This window comes from Ochotona curzoniae, unplaced genomic scaffold (assembly GCF_017591425.1).
Source record: "Ochotona curzoniae isolate NIBS_2020 unplaced genomic scaffold, NIBS_Ocur_1.0 contig_883, whole genome shotgun sequence".
NCBI lineage: Eukaryota > Metazoa > Chordata > Mammalia > Lagomorpha > Ochotonidae > Ochotona > Ochotona curzoniae.
The window spans coordinates 42,465,001-42,479,454 of record NW_024466599.1 but is presented as its reverse complement, the minus strand read 5'-3'; the positions used below and the strand labels follow the sequence as shown (position 1 = coordinate 42,479,454).

The 14,454-nt window shown below is 37.4% G+C and overlaps 1 protein-coding gene across 3 annotated transcripts in view; it reads left to right on the top strand.

The window, feature by feature from the left end:
• The window catches only part of EHBP1 (EH domain binding protein 1), a 293,792-nt gene that overhangs the window by 188,926 nt on the left and 90,412 nt on the right, over positions 1–14,454 (top strand). The gene's annotated exons all lie outside the window — the stretch shown is intronic.

The following is a 14,454-nucleotide window of genomic DNA, read 5'->3' as shown; positions in this document are numbered from 1 at the left end:
CTGTTTTTATGTTACTATAATTCTCTAAGGTTTGTTTTTTATCTGCGAAACTTGAATATCTTAGAAATTATTACTTTATTGGTTAATATATCCACACTACTTTCCAATGACAAAATTGAGGCCATCAAGTAAAGTAACTTAGATGGAGTCACAAAGTTAGTAAATGGTGAATACAGAATTGAACTTGACCTTTTTTAAATTTCAGAGTCAGTGCTCTTTTCTTTCAGATACTACCATCCATTTGTTAGACCACATTATTATATGTATATTTATGTTTATGGATAGTACTTCACAGATGACAATGATTATACATGATATACACTTAAGATTTAGTTATTCTAATTGGAAAGTCAAATTTACAGAGAGAAAGAGAGACAGAAAGATCTATCTGCTGGTTCACTCCCCAAGTGGCTGCAGTGGCAAGAACTGAGCTGATCCAAAGCCAGGGGACAGGAGCTTCTAATGGGTTTCCCACATAGGTGTAGGTCCCAAGGCTTTGGGAGGTCCTCTACTGCTTTCTCACATCACAAGCAAGATACTGTATTGGAAGTGGAGCAGCCGAGACATGAACTAGCACCCATATGGGATCCTGACACATGAAAGCTGAGGATTTTAGCTACTACGCTACCGTGCTGGGCCTAAAAGTCTACATTTTCATGAATCTAGAAATTGACAAAACTCTATCCCACCACCAAACTCACACATAAAGAAAATTACATATTTATTGTTCTGACCTCATACTTTGCTTTCAAATTCAAATCTCTACATCATGATAGAAAATAAAATTAGTCAAATAGGCCATGAAATTTATCTTTAATGAAAATGTATAGAATAGATGGAAAATATTCAGTCACACATAGAAACAGTATTTTTGTGGAACTTTTGGTTTTATGGATGTGTACTTACCGAATCTTGAAGAAAAAATAATTTTGGCCCTGGCTAGGTAGTCTAATGGCGAAAGCCCTCACCTTGCAAATGCTAGAACCCCATATGGGTACCAGTTCATGTCCTGGCTATTCCACTTCCCATACAGTATCTTGCTTGTGATGTGAGAAAGCAGTAGAGGACCTCCCAAAGCCTTGGGACCCTGCACCCATGTGGCAGACCCATAACAAGTTCTTGGCTCTTGGCTTCAGATCAGCTCAGCTCCAGCTGTATGGCCACTTGGAGAGTGAACCAGCAGATGGAAGATCTTTCTGTCTATCCTTCTCTCTTTAAAAATGACTTTCCAATAAAAAAAAAAAAGCTATGGGTCATGGTGAAAACACTTGAGGTGGACTGGTGTTGTGGTGCAATTGAATAATCTAAGCTACTGCTTGAGGCACCCACATGCCTTATCAGAGTGCAAATTTGAGTTCTGTTTCCTCCACTTTAGATCCAGCTCTCTACAAAAATGTATTGGGGAGTAGCATATGACAGCTACATTGCTTAGTCCTCTGGCACCTGGATGGTGGAAGATGAGATGGAATTCTGGGTTTCTTGTTTCAACCTGGCATTTGGGGAGTGAGTTAGCTGATACAAGATCTCTCTCTTTCAATTTGCATTTCAGCAGATGAAAAATATATATATAAACATATTCTTTGAAAGTTCAAGAAATACCAAATTCTTACTAAGATAAAATTTAAATTCTTATGTCAGCTTTTTAAGTGCTTTATTAACTTGTTGAATCAGCCATTTGCCAGTTATTTTGGGGGTATCCGATTTTGTCTATTCAGTGTCAGGAAAGATTGAGCTTCCCCCTTCCATGTGTATTTTATTCTGGTGGGAAAAGACAGATAATATGAAATAAATAATGTAATTACAGGGTGTGAAAGTTATATAATACAGTAGAGGACTATTTAAGGAAACGATATTTGAATTAACATTTGGTGGATGGGACAGAGTCAAGTAGAACACTAAAAAAAGAATATTCTCTTTAAAAAGAAAATTATTTTATTTATATTTGCAATGCACTTTGTTTTACCATTCTTCCAGGCTTTAAAAGTTGTGGAAAATTTGTACCATTTTTTTAGAATAAAATTTAAAGGTACTATAATTAATCTTAAAAAAACTCAGAATATTTTATGTTTAAATGATCTGCCTGTCAAGTGAATTTAAAAAGTCATTTTACGGGTCCTGCGCAATAGCATAGTGGTTAAAGTCCTTGCCTTACACGCACTGGGATCCCATATGGCACCAGTTCTAATCCCAGCAGTTTCACTTCCACCCAGCTCCCTGCTTTTGGCCTGGTAAAGCAGTTGAGGACAGCCCAAAGCTTTGGGACCCTGTACCCACATGGGAGACCCAGAACAGCTCCTGGCTCCTGGCTTCAGATTGGCTCAGCTCCAGCCATTGTGGAACTTGGGGAGTGAACCATCAGATGGAAGATCTTCCTCTATGTCTCTCCTCCTCTCTGAATATCCGCCTTTCCAATTAAAATAAAATAAATCTTTAATTTAAAAAAAAAATTTGTTTTACCAGGTTCAGCATCGTGGCACAAGGAGCCACTGTGACCACTGCCTCACATAATGGAGCACTGGTTAGAGCACTAGCAGTTCTGTTTCTGATCTAGCTTCCTGATGAGAAACTTTGCTCTTGTTCAAGAGAAAATATTTGAAATAATGTTTCTGTGTTTTGCATATGTGTCCAAAAAAAACACAAGAAAGAAAAATCATTGAAAGTAAAAGTTGTTTTGTCGCCTTATTTACAAAGAGCATGACATATTAAGGTAAATGTTTTAAACTAGGAAAATTTTTGGTATGCAAAAAAAAGAAAGTTTTAGGAAATTGTCTTCTTAGCATACCCATGCTAAGTTAAAGCAATTTCATTTAAACCACATTATGTTTCAGTATCTCTAAGCAAAGAAGCACAGAAAAAAAATCTACACTTTTATAGTTGATGCTACTAGTTTATGCTTACATGTGAAATAAATACTGATTTAATGATAAATTTCCTAATCACGTTGAGAAGATATGATATTCTTGGTGACCAATTTTTGAAACTGATAAATAATAATTACATTATCTCAAAAACGATTTCATTGTTCCTGTGAGTACTGTTGACCTGACTTAGCAGAGCTTGCTTCTATTTGTGTGTTGGTGGTGTTTTTCCCAGAAAGAGCAACTTCACGGCATGCCTTGTGATTCACGTTGTTATTTACATTTCACATGAACCCAAAGATGTAGCCTGTTCCTTACAAAACTATGATTTGAATCATCCTAAAGATATTTTCCTATTGTTTAAATTATCTGTTGCTGCATTAAATAACAATACCACCAAATAAAAACCCCACATTTATTGCTGTAAGCCAACCATTTTATTATTTTAGCTTACAAATGATACATATCAGGTATTCTGATGGGACTCAGTGAAAGCGGCTTGTTTCTACTGTGTGACATCTGGACCTGCCTTTCATCTTGGAATTCTGATGGATCGTCAGTTGGGACACCTACACATGGCCTGTTTGATCTTTTGGATTCTGTAGTTTGGGCTTTATTATGGCATAGGGACTAGCTTACAAGGTAAATACCCCAAAACAGTAAGTCAGAGATGCACAGTATTGTTATGTTCTAACTTGCCTTCCTTTTTTTTTTAATTTATTTTATTTTTTATTTGAAAGTTGGAATATAGAAAGGAGGAGAGACAGAGAGGAAAATCATCCATCTGTTGACTTACTCCCCAAGCAGCCGCAAAGGCTGGAACTGAACCAATCCAAAGCCAGGATCCTGGAGCCTCCTCTGGGTCTTCCACACAGGTGCAGGGTCCCCAGGTTTTGGGCTGTCCTCGACTGCTTTCCCAGGCCACAAACAGGGAGCTGGATGGGAAGTGGGGCTACTGGGATTAGAACCAGTGCCCATATGGGATCATGGCATGCTCAAGGTGAGGACTTTAGCAGCTAGGCTACTGCGCAGGGCCCATCTTTTTAAAAAACAAAATCACTTCAAGTATATACTAAGAAATGAAACTCAGAGGCCAGTTTCAGTTACAAACATAGAAGCAGAAATCATGAATTAACATTAGCAAGTTCAACCCAGCAGTTAAAAAAGGCTAATGTACCATGGCCAATTGGATGCATTCCAGAGTACTAGATGATTTCGTATTTCAAAAGTCAAGCAATGTAAACAACCACATTAAAAAAGAAGAAAAACAAAGCAGTATTTTTTAAAAGTCAATTTGTTACTTTATTTGTTTGAAAGGCAAAGTAACAGAGAAGGAAAGATCTTTAATCCACTGGTTTACTCCCCAAATGGCTGTACCAAAAGGAGCTGGACCAAGCTGAAGCCTGGAGGCAGAAACTTCATTCCAGTCTCCCCTCTGGGTAGCAATAAGCCCTTGAGTCATCATCTGCTCCATTTTCAGGTACATTAGCAGTTAGCTAGATCAGAAGTGGAGTCTCTAGACTTAAACCAGCACTGGAATATTGAATGCAGACATCCCAATCAACAACCTAACGTGCAACCCCAAAATGCTTCTTCCAGAATAATAATTTGAATGTGTACAAAAAAAGTTTTAAAATATTAACATTGGTTTCTGGAACAATGGAGAAATAAAGCACAATTCTTACCAGTTAGAAACAGAATTTCACTGGTGCCGGCACGATGACTCATGGCTAAACCCTTATCCTGCACTGGCCTAGATCCAGTGAGGGCGCCAGTTTCGTGTCCCGGCTGCTCCACTTCCCATCCAGCTCACTGCTTGTGGCCTGAGAAAAACAGTAGAGGATAATATCCTTCTCTCTGTATAACTGCGTACCCAGTATAAATAAATAAATAAGTAAATAAATCTATCTTTGAAGAGAAACAAAAATTCACTACTCTGATAAAATGTAAGTATAAAAATCCTAAGGAAAACATTGCAATTAATAATGAAACATAGAGCATTTCATTTGAGACAGAAAAATGTAGGGAAGTCTACTATCACTTTTGTTCAACATTATAGTAAAAAAATTTAAGAGAATAAAAAGAAAGAAAAGGTGCAAGATGTAAACAGGGAAAGATAAACCCACCATTATCACTAGAAATGATTTGAACATAGAAAAAATTCTTAAGTTACAACTAAATTATTAAGGTACAAGTAAGTTTATCAAGATTACTGGATATAAAATTAATATTCAGAAATACATTATATTCCAAGAAATTAATTACCAGCAAGTACATAAAAATAATCTTCAGTATCATCAGTTATCAGAGAAATGCAAACTAAATACGTAGTGAGGCTAATTTTTTTCATTTTTAACTCTTTTATGTAAAATAAAAAGGCTAAAATTTAAAACACTGGCAGCAACAAATGTTGGCAATAATGTAGAGCCACTAGAACTCATGTTAGGAATGTAAAATAATACAGTTATCTTAGAAAACAATTGTGCTGTGACTTTTAAATTAAGCAAGGGCTTACTGTATGACCTAGCAGTTTCACTTATATATACTGAAGAATATCTAAACATATTTGGCCACATTAAAATTGGTACACACCTGTTCACAGCAGTTTAATGTTTAATAAACAGAACTAGACAAAATCAAATTTTCAGGAACAGATAAATGAATAAACACATCATGTTGTAACCATACAACAGAATACACTGAGCATCTATTATCAAAAAAATTTTAAATCTGAAGATTTTGATTGTTATTTTCTGAATAGAATCAACACTAGGATTAGGAAAACTGGATGTTCAGATTAGAAATATTCATCCAATAAAATCTCTGCAAATATTGAAGGACCCCAAAAGTATCGCTATCTGAAACACTTTTTGTTACAAGCATTTTGGGTAAGAGATAAACAGTCTGTATTACACAGCAATACATATGAACAGACTACTGAGACAAATAGTAGATTAGTATATGGATATCAAAAAATTAGACTGAGGACAAATATGACATTTACATGAAATTCTCAGCCGCAGACAAAATGGATGTAAAATAGTGGAAAGAGATCAGTGGTTTCCTGGGACAAGGACAGATAGAATTAATTTCAAAGAAAACATAAACAGATTTTCTAAAAACATAAGGGATCTGTAATTTCATTGGGTTTGTGAATACACAAAAGTAAACCTTGCTTAAAACTCATCAAACTTGGGCCTGATGGTGTGGCCTAGTGGCTAAGGGCCTCGCTTTAAATGCACTGGGATCCCATATGGTTGCCGGTTCTAATCCTGGCAGCTCCACTTCCTCTCTATCCCTCCTTCTCTCTGTATATCTGACTTTGTAATAAAAATAAAATAAATCTTTAAAAAAAAAAAACTCCTCAAAATGGGTACATGTTACTATATGTAAGTTATATCAAAAAATTAGCGTAAAAAATCAAATGCTTTTAATATAGCTGAAAACAAGCAAAGTTTTGAAGCACTGTTTATAATAGCATAAAAAATAAGTAATATTCTGGGGCTAGTGTGTTGATAAAGTAAATAAAGTTAGCCTTTACAACAGTGAAATCCCATGTGAGTGCTAGTTGAAGTCATAGCTACTCCACTTCCCATTTAGTTCCCTGTTAATGTGCCTGTTAAAGCAGAAGGTAGCCCAAATGCTTAAGCTCAGCCACCGTGGAGGAAGTTCCAGGCTCCTGGCTTTGGTCTGACAAAGTAGATGACAGAATATAAGAATATCTATCTTTCTCTGGCTCGCTTCCTCTCTGCTCATTCATTCTGTCTCTCTGTCTCTCTGTCTCTCTGTCTCTCTCTCGCTTCCTCTCTGCTCATTCCCTCTCTCTTTCTCTTAATCCATCTTTCTCATCCTTTTTACAATCCCTTCTCTCTCTGCCTTTCAAATTAAGAAATCTTTCAAAATAAACACAGTATTCTAAGAATAATTCTAACCGGAGCTATGTAAGATGTTTAAGCAGGAAAATGAAGCATTCAAAATGAACTATCTTACTGTGATAAGAACACTTACATTCACTGGCTGATTGATATTCAGCTTTTTTCTACATCTTGGCTGTGGTAAATAATCCTTACCAAGAGTCTGATTTCAGTTGCTTTAAATAAATACACGGAAATAGGGTTGTCAGATCATATTGCATGTCTGGTTTTTATTTATTTCTTTGTTTGCTTTTAGTGACTTGCATACAATTTTCTGTAATAGTTGTACTGTTTTCCCCCACATACAGTGTGCAAGAACTCCAATTTGCCTTGTGTAGTCAAGTCCTTAACTTATTTTTAAATTGAGTTATAATTTTTTTAGATAATTTTTTGAAGGTCCAGTTAAAAAGTACATATTTGAAGACAAAGAGACAGAGCGCTCCAGCAGCTAGAGCTGAACTGATTGAGCCTGGGACCTGAATCCAATATGGGTGATGGGGAACCAGTTACTTAAATCATCACCAGTGCTACTAGCTTTGTAATGACAGGAGTCTGGGACTGGGAGCAGTGCCAGCCTATTTTTGAATTGGTTTATTGGGGCCAACACCTTGACACGTAATAGGCTAAGCTTCTATCTTCAGTGCTGGCATCCCATATGGGCCCCACTTTGAGCTTTAGCTGTTCCACTTCTAACCTGGCTCCCTGCTTACAGCCAGAAAAAGCAGCTAAAGATGGTTTAAGTCTTTGGGTCCATGGCACCCATATGGGAACCAGGGGAAACTCATTCCTGCCTTCTAGCTTCAGGTTGCCATTGTGGCCATTTAGAGTGAATCAGCAGATGCAACATCTCTGTCTCTCCTTCTCTCCATTTCAAATTAATAATTTAAAATATCTTCTCAATAAGTAGAATTAAAAGATGCTTGCTTTGCTGCAAAACACTGAATTGTATGCATAGTGTTTTCGTGATACACATTTTCTACAGACTTTTTTTTAAGTCAAAGATGAGTCTGGTTTTGTTTGTTTCTTGTTTTTTTGAAAAGATTTATTTTTATTGGAAAGACAAATTTACAGAGAGAAGGAGAGACAGAAAGATCATTTGTCTGCTGGTTTACTCTCCAAGTGACTCCTGCAACAGTCAGCGCTGAGCTGATCCAAAGCCAGGAGTCAGAAGCTGATTCTTCCACGTGGTTGCACGGTCCCAAAGCCTTAGACCATCCTCTGTTACTTTCCAGACCACAAGTGGGAGCTGGATGGGAAGTGGAGTGACCGGGACACGAACTGGCACCCATATGGGATCCCAGCGTGAGGATAATGGCACTAGGCCATCACACCAGGCCCCTGTTTTATTTTTTGTTTGTTTTGTTGATTTTAAAATTTGTTTATTTTTATTGAAAAGTCAGATTTGGACAGAAGGAGATCTTCCATCTGCTGATTAACTCCCCAAGTGGTCACATTGGTCAGAGCTAATCCGATCTGAAGCCAGGAGTTTCTTCGGGGTCTCCCTCATAGGTGCAGGGACCCAAGGCTTGGATCTGTCCTCTGCTACTTTCCCAGACCATAAATAGGGAGCTGCAATGGAAGTAGAGCAGCCAGGACACAAACTAGTACCTATATGGAATCCTGGTGTATACAAGGTGAGGACTTAAGCCACCAGGCTACTGCACTGGGCCCACAAACTAAAAAAAAAAAAAAAAGATTTATTTTATTTGTTTGAAAGGCAGAATTACAGAGAGCCGGAGAGGATGGGTGGGAGAAAAGGACAGAAAAGGAGTGAGATCTTCCATTCACTGGCCAGCTCCTCAAATAGCAGCAACAAGCAGGGCTGGGCTAACCTAAACCCAGGACCAGGAGCTTCTTCTGGGTCTGCCTCATGGTTTCTGGAGCCAAACCAATTAGGTCATCCTCCTCTGCTCTCCTGAGGGGCCTTAATAGGGAAGTAGCTAGGAAGTGAAGTGGCCATGACACAAACCTGTGTCCATATGGGATGCCAGCAGCACAGGTGGCTGCTTAGCACACTGTGCTACTGTGCTGCCCTCTCTACAGATTTTCCAAGGCTCCTGGTGAAAGCATGTGACATAGAAATAATGTTTAAATTGAATTAGAAAACCCTTTCTTATGCATTCCACTTTGCTCATTGTTCCAGATGTCAAACTCTATTGCTTGTGTTGGGAAAAGCACCAATTACAATTATTTAAATATTATGTTCTAGGACTGTTACTCATATTTTGACACTTAAAATTCTGCATAGCTTATAGCTAAAATGGGAATAATTTGTTCAGGAGAATGTAAAATTTAAAGTAAATCTGAACAAATTTGGAGGAGTTTAGACATTGCCATAAATTCTCAGATTTTAAGTTTTGAGTGCAACTGTATATCAGTCTGATAACTTTTTCAGGGACATAATTGTTCTCTTATTGATCATTTTCTGACCATTTTCAATTAGCTGTAACACATATAGACTGCTCTTTAAGCAATGTTGTCCATGTGTTAGAAAATTAGTTTGGTTAGCTTAGCTGACAAAGCAAAAAAGGCAAGGCAAAAGTCCAGTTTCATCTTTGGAGCAGTTGGACATGAATTTAGTGCTACTGAAACAGAAAATTACTTAATTTTTCTGATTCTGTTTTTTTTGTTTGTAATGCAAAGACAAAAATCCTTCCTTTTCCCCTGTTTGAAACTCAAATTAGTAGGTACCCACGGAGAGGAGGTAAGGGAAGCATGACCAATAGCCAGCTCTGCTCTGGTGTCAGCATCCACATCACTCTACAAAGATCAAAAGACTTCTAGTAAATAAAAAGCAGCTCTAAATCCCTCTATCAGCCCGTGTCCGAAAAGTGATTGGGGTCTAATTTAGTAACATGTATTGATTTTGCTCTTTAATTTGTGTGTGTGTGTGTGTGTGTGTGTGTGTGTGTGTGTGTGTGTGTGTGTCTACCTTTATTTGTCTAAGGTGGAAACGAAGGAGAATGGGAAAGAGGTAGGTAGAACACTCTAGTCCACTGGGTCATTCCTCTAAATCCTACAACAGCTGTGGAGGGCCAAGGCTGAAGCCAGGAGCAAGAGGTGCAATCTGGATCTCTCACATTGTGCTTGAAGGCAGGCACTCTAAATTGGAAGGGAGGCAGCCCAGGCAACATCTTAAAAGTTGTGCCAAACATCTGTCTCTACAGCAAACTATCGTTGAGCAAAAGTTAATGCATTCCTCAATTTTAATTCAGTTACAGCTAAAACGATCTTTACCACTTTGAAATTCAAGTATCATCCATTTATCATTTTCCTTAATTTGAAAGATTTATTTATTTTTATTGGAAAGTCAGATTTTTACAGAGAGGAGAGACAGAGAGAAAAGAACTTCCACCCACTGGTTCACTCCCCAAGTGGCTGCAATGACTGGAGCTAAGCCCATCTGAAACCAGAAGCCAGGATTTTCTTGCGAATCTCCCACCTGGGTACAGGGCCCAAGGTTTTGGGCCATCTTCCACTGTTTTCCCAGGTCATAAGCAGGGATTTGGATTGGAAGTGGAGCAGCCGGGAAATTAATCATCACCCACTTGGAATCCCAGCATGTACAGGATGAAGATTTAGCCCCTGAGCCGCCATGCTAGGCCCATAGTATAGTTATTTTTAAATTTTATTTATTTATTAATTCACTCATTCATTTGAAAAGCAGAATAAGGGCTCAGCTCAATAGCCTTGCAGCTGAAGTCCTTGCCTTGAACACACCAGGATCCCAAATGGGTGCCGGTTCTAATCCCGGCAGCCCTGCTTTCATCCAGCTTCCTGCTGTGGCCTGGGAAAACAGTCAAAGATGGCTCAAAGCTTTGGGACCCTGTACCCAGGTGAGAGACCTGGAAGAGGCTCCTGGCTTCGGATTGGCTCAGCTCCAGCTGTTGTGGACTCTTGGAGAGTGAACCATCAGATGGAACATCTTTCTCTATGTCTCTCCTCCTCTCTGTAGATCTGCCTTTCTGATAAATAAATAAATCTATCTTTTTTTTTTTTAAGTAAAATAAGAGAGACAGAGAGATGTCTAAAATATGCTTGTTTGCTCTCAAATTGCTGCAATGATTGGGACTGGACTTGTCCATTCTCCAGATGTCACATGTACCTACAGAGACCCAAGTTCTTAAACAGCCACTCAAGTTCTTAAAGACTTGGGCCACCGTTTTCTGCTTTCCCAGACACATTAGAAAATGGGTCAGAATGGATCAGATGGCTTGGACTCAAACCAGAGCTCATACTGGATGTTGACATTATAAACATCACCTTTACCAACTATCCCACAGCTTCAGACCCTAGTATAATTGCTTTTTGAAAAATATTTTTAGTAACCCGGCCCAGTGCTGTAGTCTAGTCACTCAGGTCCTCACCTTGCACATGCCAAGATACCATCTGAGCACTGGTTCATATCCCAGCTGTTCCACTTTCCTTCCAGCTCCTCGCCTGTGGTATGGGAAAGCAGTGCAGAATGTCCCCCGTGTGGGAGACCCAGAAGAAACGTCTAGCTCCTGGCTTCGGATCAGCTCATCTCCGACCATTGCGGCCACTTGAGTAGTGAACCAGCAGATGGAAGATCTTTCTCTCTGTCTCTCCTTCTCTTTATAAATCTGCCTTCCCAATAAAAATAAATAAATCTTTAAAAAATAAATGTATCAGAGTAATATGCTATACATTTGCTGCCTTTTTTTATACGTATTTGTTTTCATGGACTTGAATGACAAGGAGAGAGAATCAATCTTTGAACCTGCTGGTTCAATTCCCAAATGCCCACGAGATCCAGAGTTTGATCAAGCTGAAGCCAAGAGCCAAAATCCCATCACAGTCACCCATGTGGGTGGCAGGAACATAAGTAAATCTTATGCTGCCTCCCAGGGTACATTAGCAGGAGACTGGATCAGAAGCATGGAGTAGCAGGACTTGAACCAACATTCTGATGAAGGATGCAGGCAGTATATGTAGTGGTTTAATGTGCTGTTCCACAACATCAGCCTCATATTTTTTTCTTTTTTTAAAAATAAAGTCTGTTTTATAATTCTCCAAAAAAAATATCTTGAGTAAATCATACATCTAGCTAATCACATTTTATTAAGTGATAAATGTTTGGTTTGGTTTGGTTTCTGCAACAACAATACAGTATAGTTCTTAAATAAGTGGAAAATTTGTAAGAAGAAATGTGAGGAAAAAATTACAATGATATTATTGTTTCTCAGGCTTTAGACTCAGATCAAGTGTAAGAATTACAGTGCTATTACAAAGCAGACTTAATTCTTGCCTGTAATATTCAATTTACCAGCACAGTAACCCATGCTTTGTATTCAGTTGGGATAGGAGCTTCCTCCTTCCACATCACAGCAGAATCAGACTACAAGGTAGCAGTATGTTCTCTATGTCTTTCCATGTTTGTCTAATTTGAAAGTTGACAGAAATGTTTGACTCCTCTAAAGAAAACTATATGTAAGGGAACCTATTCTAGTATGGTTAGATAAAGGCAAAGACTAATTATCTGAAAAGATACGGTACAGTGACCTTTTTTTAACTGCTTTAAAAAAAAGATCCAAACAGCATGTTTGCTAAGAAATAAGACAATATGGGTTGCCATTCTGGGAATTAAAACTTTAAGTGTGTTTGTTTGTTTATTGTCCCTGTAACAGGTCAGATATCAACACTGTACTTTTGATATTGATTTGAAAATATTGACTTAAATGAGACTATTCTATCATACCAATAATTGTAACAGATTTAAATTGGATTACCATATGTTTTCCAGATGAAAGAAAAGTTATCATCCACTTGATCTCAAAAAATAGCAATCAACATTAATTAAAATTACTAGGAAGTTTGGTAATCTGTGATAGATAGTAACTTTTTCTGTAGTTTTCATATGTAGGTATTCTAAGATTCATCATTAAAATGTGGACAAGTTTATATTAATGAATATTAACTTATATTTAAGTAATTTATGTCTTGGGATCAAGGATTTAAAAGCAAGTTCAAGCTAAAACTTTAATTTTTTCTAATTATGCATATTGTCTCTTTTATTAGACAGGCTAACATTTTAAAAGGACATCAGTTATCAGTTATTATAAAAAGAAATCTAAAGTCTAATAATATGAAGAGTGAATGTTTTATCTACTTGAGGGATTTTTGTTCTCCATATGAACCAAATTGTCTATGCCTAGGACTGTGAGGAGAGATGTATTTCTTATGTCTTACTGACAAAATCATTGAAGATTTAATGTACGTAATCCATTTCAGACCAGTAAGAGACAGTAATGTATTGCTAATCTTTTGTAGATTCATATTGGAAGAGAAGAATGCTGGCATACTTCTGTGTTTGGCAAAAATACCTCTGTAAAAGGCAGAGGTCTTTATTCCTTATGATTTAAATAATAGTTCATCTATTATGTCTAAATTTAAGTTGATCTGAAGTCTGCTATCCTAGAGTGGTTACTAGAATTTTTGAAAACATATTGTTAGGTTGCTAGAGTATCTTCAGCTTCTCACAAAACACCTGCATTGTTAGGGAGAAAAAAAACCCTCAAACATCTTTTATGTGGCCATAAACCACTAGCCTCAAACGTCTTATTTTTTTGAGCTTGCCATGAATACATGAAGTCAGGGCTAGGTTTCTTAGCATCAGGACACTTCTTTTATGTAACTATTAATGGCAATGGACATTTCCCATATGACTGTTCAGCGTGATGTTGAACATCCCAGGATAATATCACCATTACTAAAGCTGTATTTCATATTGCCTATTTTGTTATTGCTCAGCATGCACAAGAGTAGAGTTTAAATCTTTATTCATTTCATTTTTTTAATGTTTTTTTTGTTCTCCTTATCATATTCAAGCTTTCCCAAGGAATGTGCCTTGAACAAAAAATCACATGTGCATTACTAATTGTGTGCTATTGTATTTACAGTTCCTAGTGGTGGCACTGTGAAGCTTCTAATTCCTTTGCTTCACTTGATGTAAAATAATCTGAGTGTCTTTGATAGCAGTGAAACAGTATTAATTGTTTTGTACATTTCTTGGTCACTCTTCTTAGGTGGTCTTCATAATCTATTAGAACTTTCAGCCAGATTTTTGTAATGTCATGCCTCCAGCAGTGATTAAATTGGTAATTAATGAATAGTCTTTGGCAATGTAAACCGCATCCCGTTAATTTTCCCTTTTGAGTTTTAGAAGTTGTCTTCTGTGTCAGAAATCATTGCGCCACCTTGCTATGGCCCCTTGGCATGAAACCACAACGACTTGATTTTTGCAGCCATTAGTAGATCAGAGCAGTAATTTCACAGTATTTTGGTCAAGGTAATTATAATACCAAGAACTGAGTAGATTTGAAAATTCACGAAAGAAGTCCAGAAATACCAGGTGAGCTTCCTTGTGTTCACTGGAACGTTATGATTAGTTTAATTGGTCTTTGTTTGATTTTTGCCGCAGAAAGTATTTGTGCCACAGCAGTGCAGTGATTTATACTTGAATGTTTCTGACCTTCCTTGACAGGGGGGTGCAAAAACATACCCTTTCAAACAATCCTTTTTCCAAAACGAGGTTAAACTGCATTTAAAAAATAACTATAGGGAGAAAGAAACTCTAATTTTTAAACACTGACTCAAAAAGAAATGTTAGCAAGTTTGTTTTACTCTCTCTTGTTTATAAATATATGCAACTCTTTGTTTTC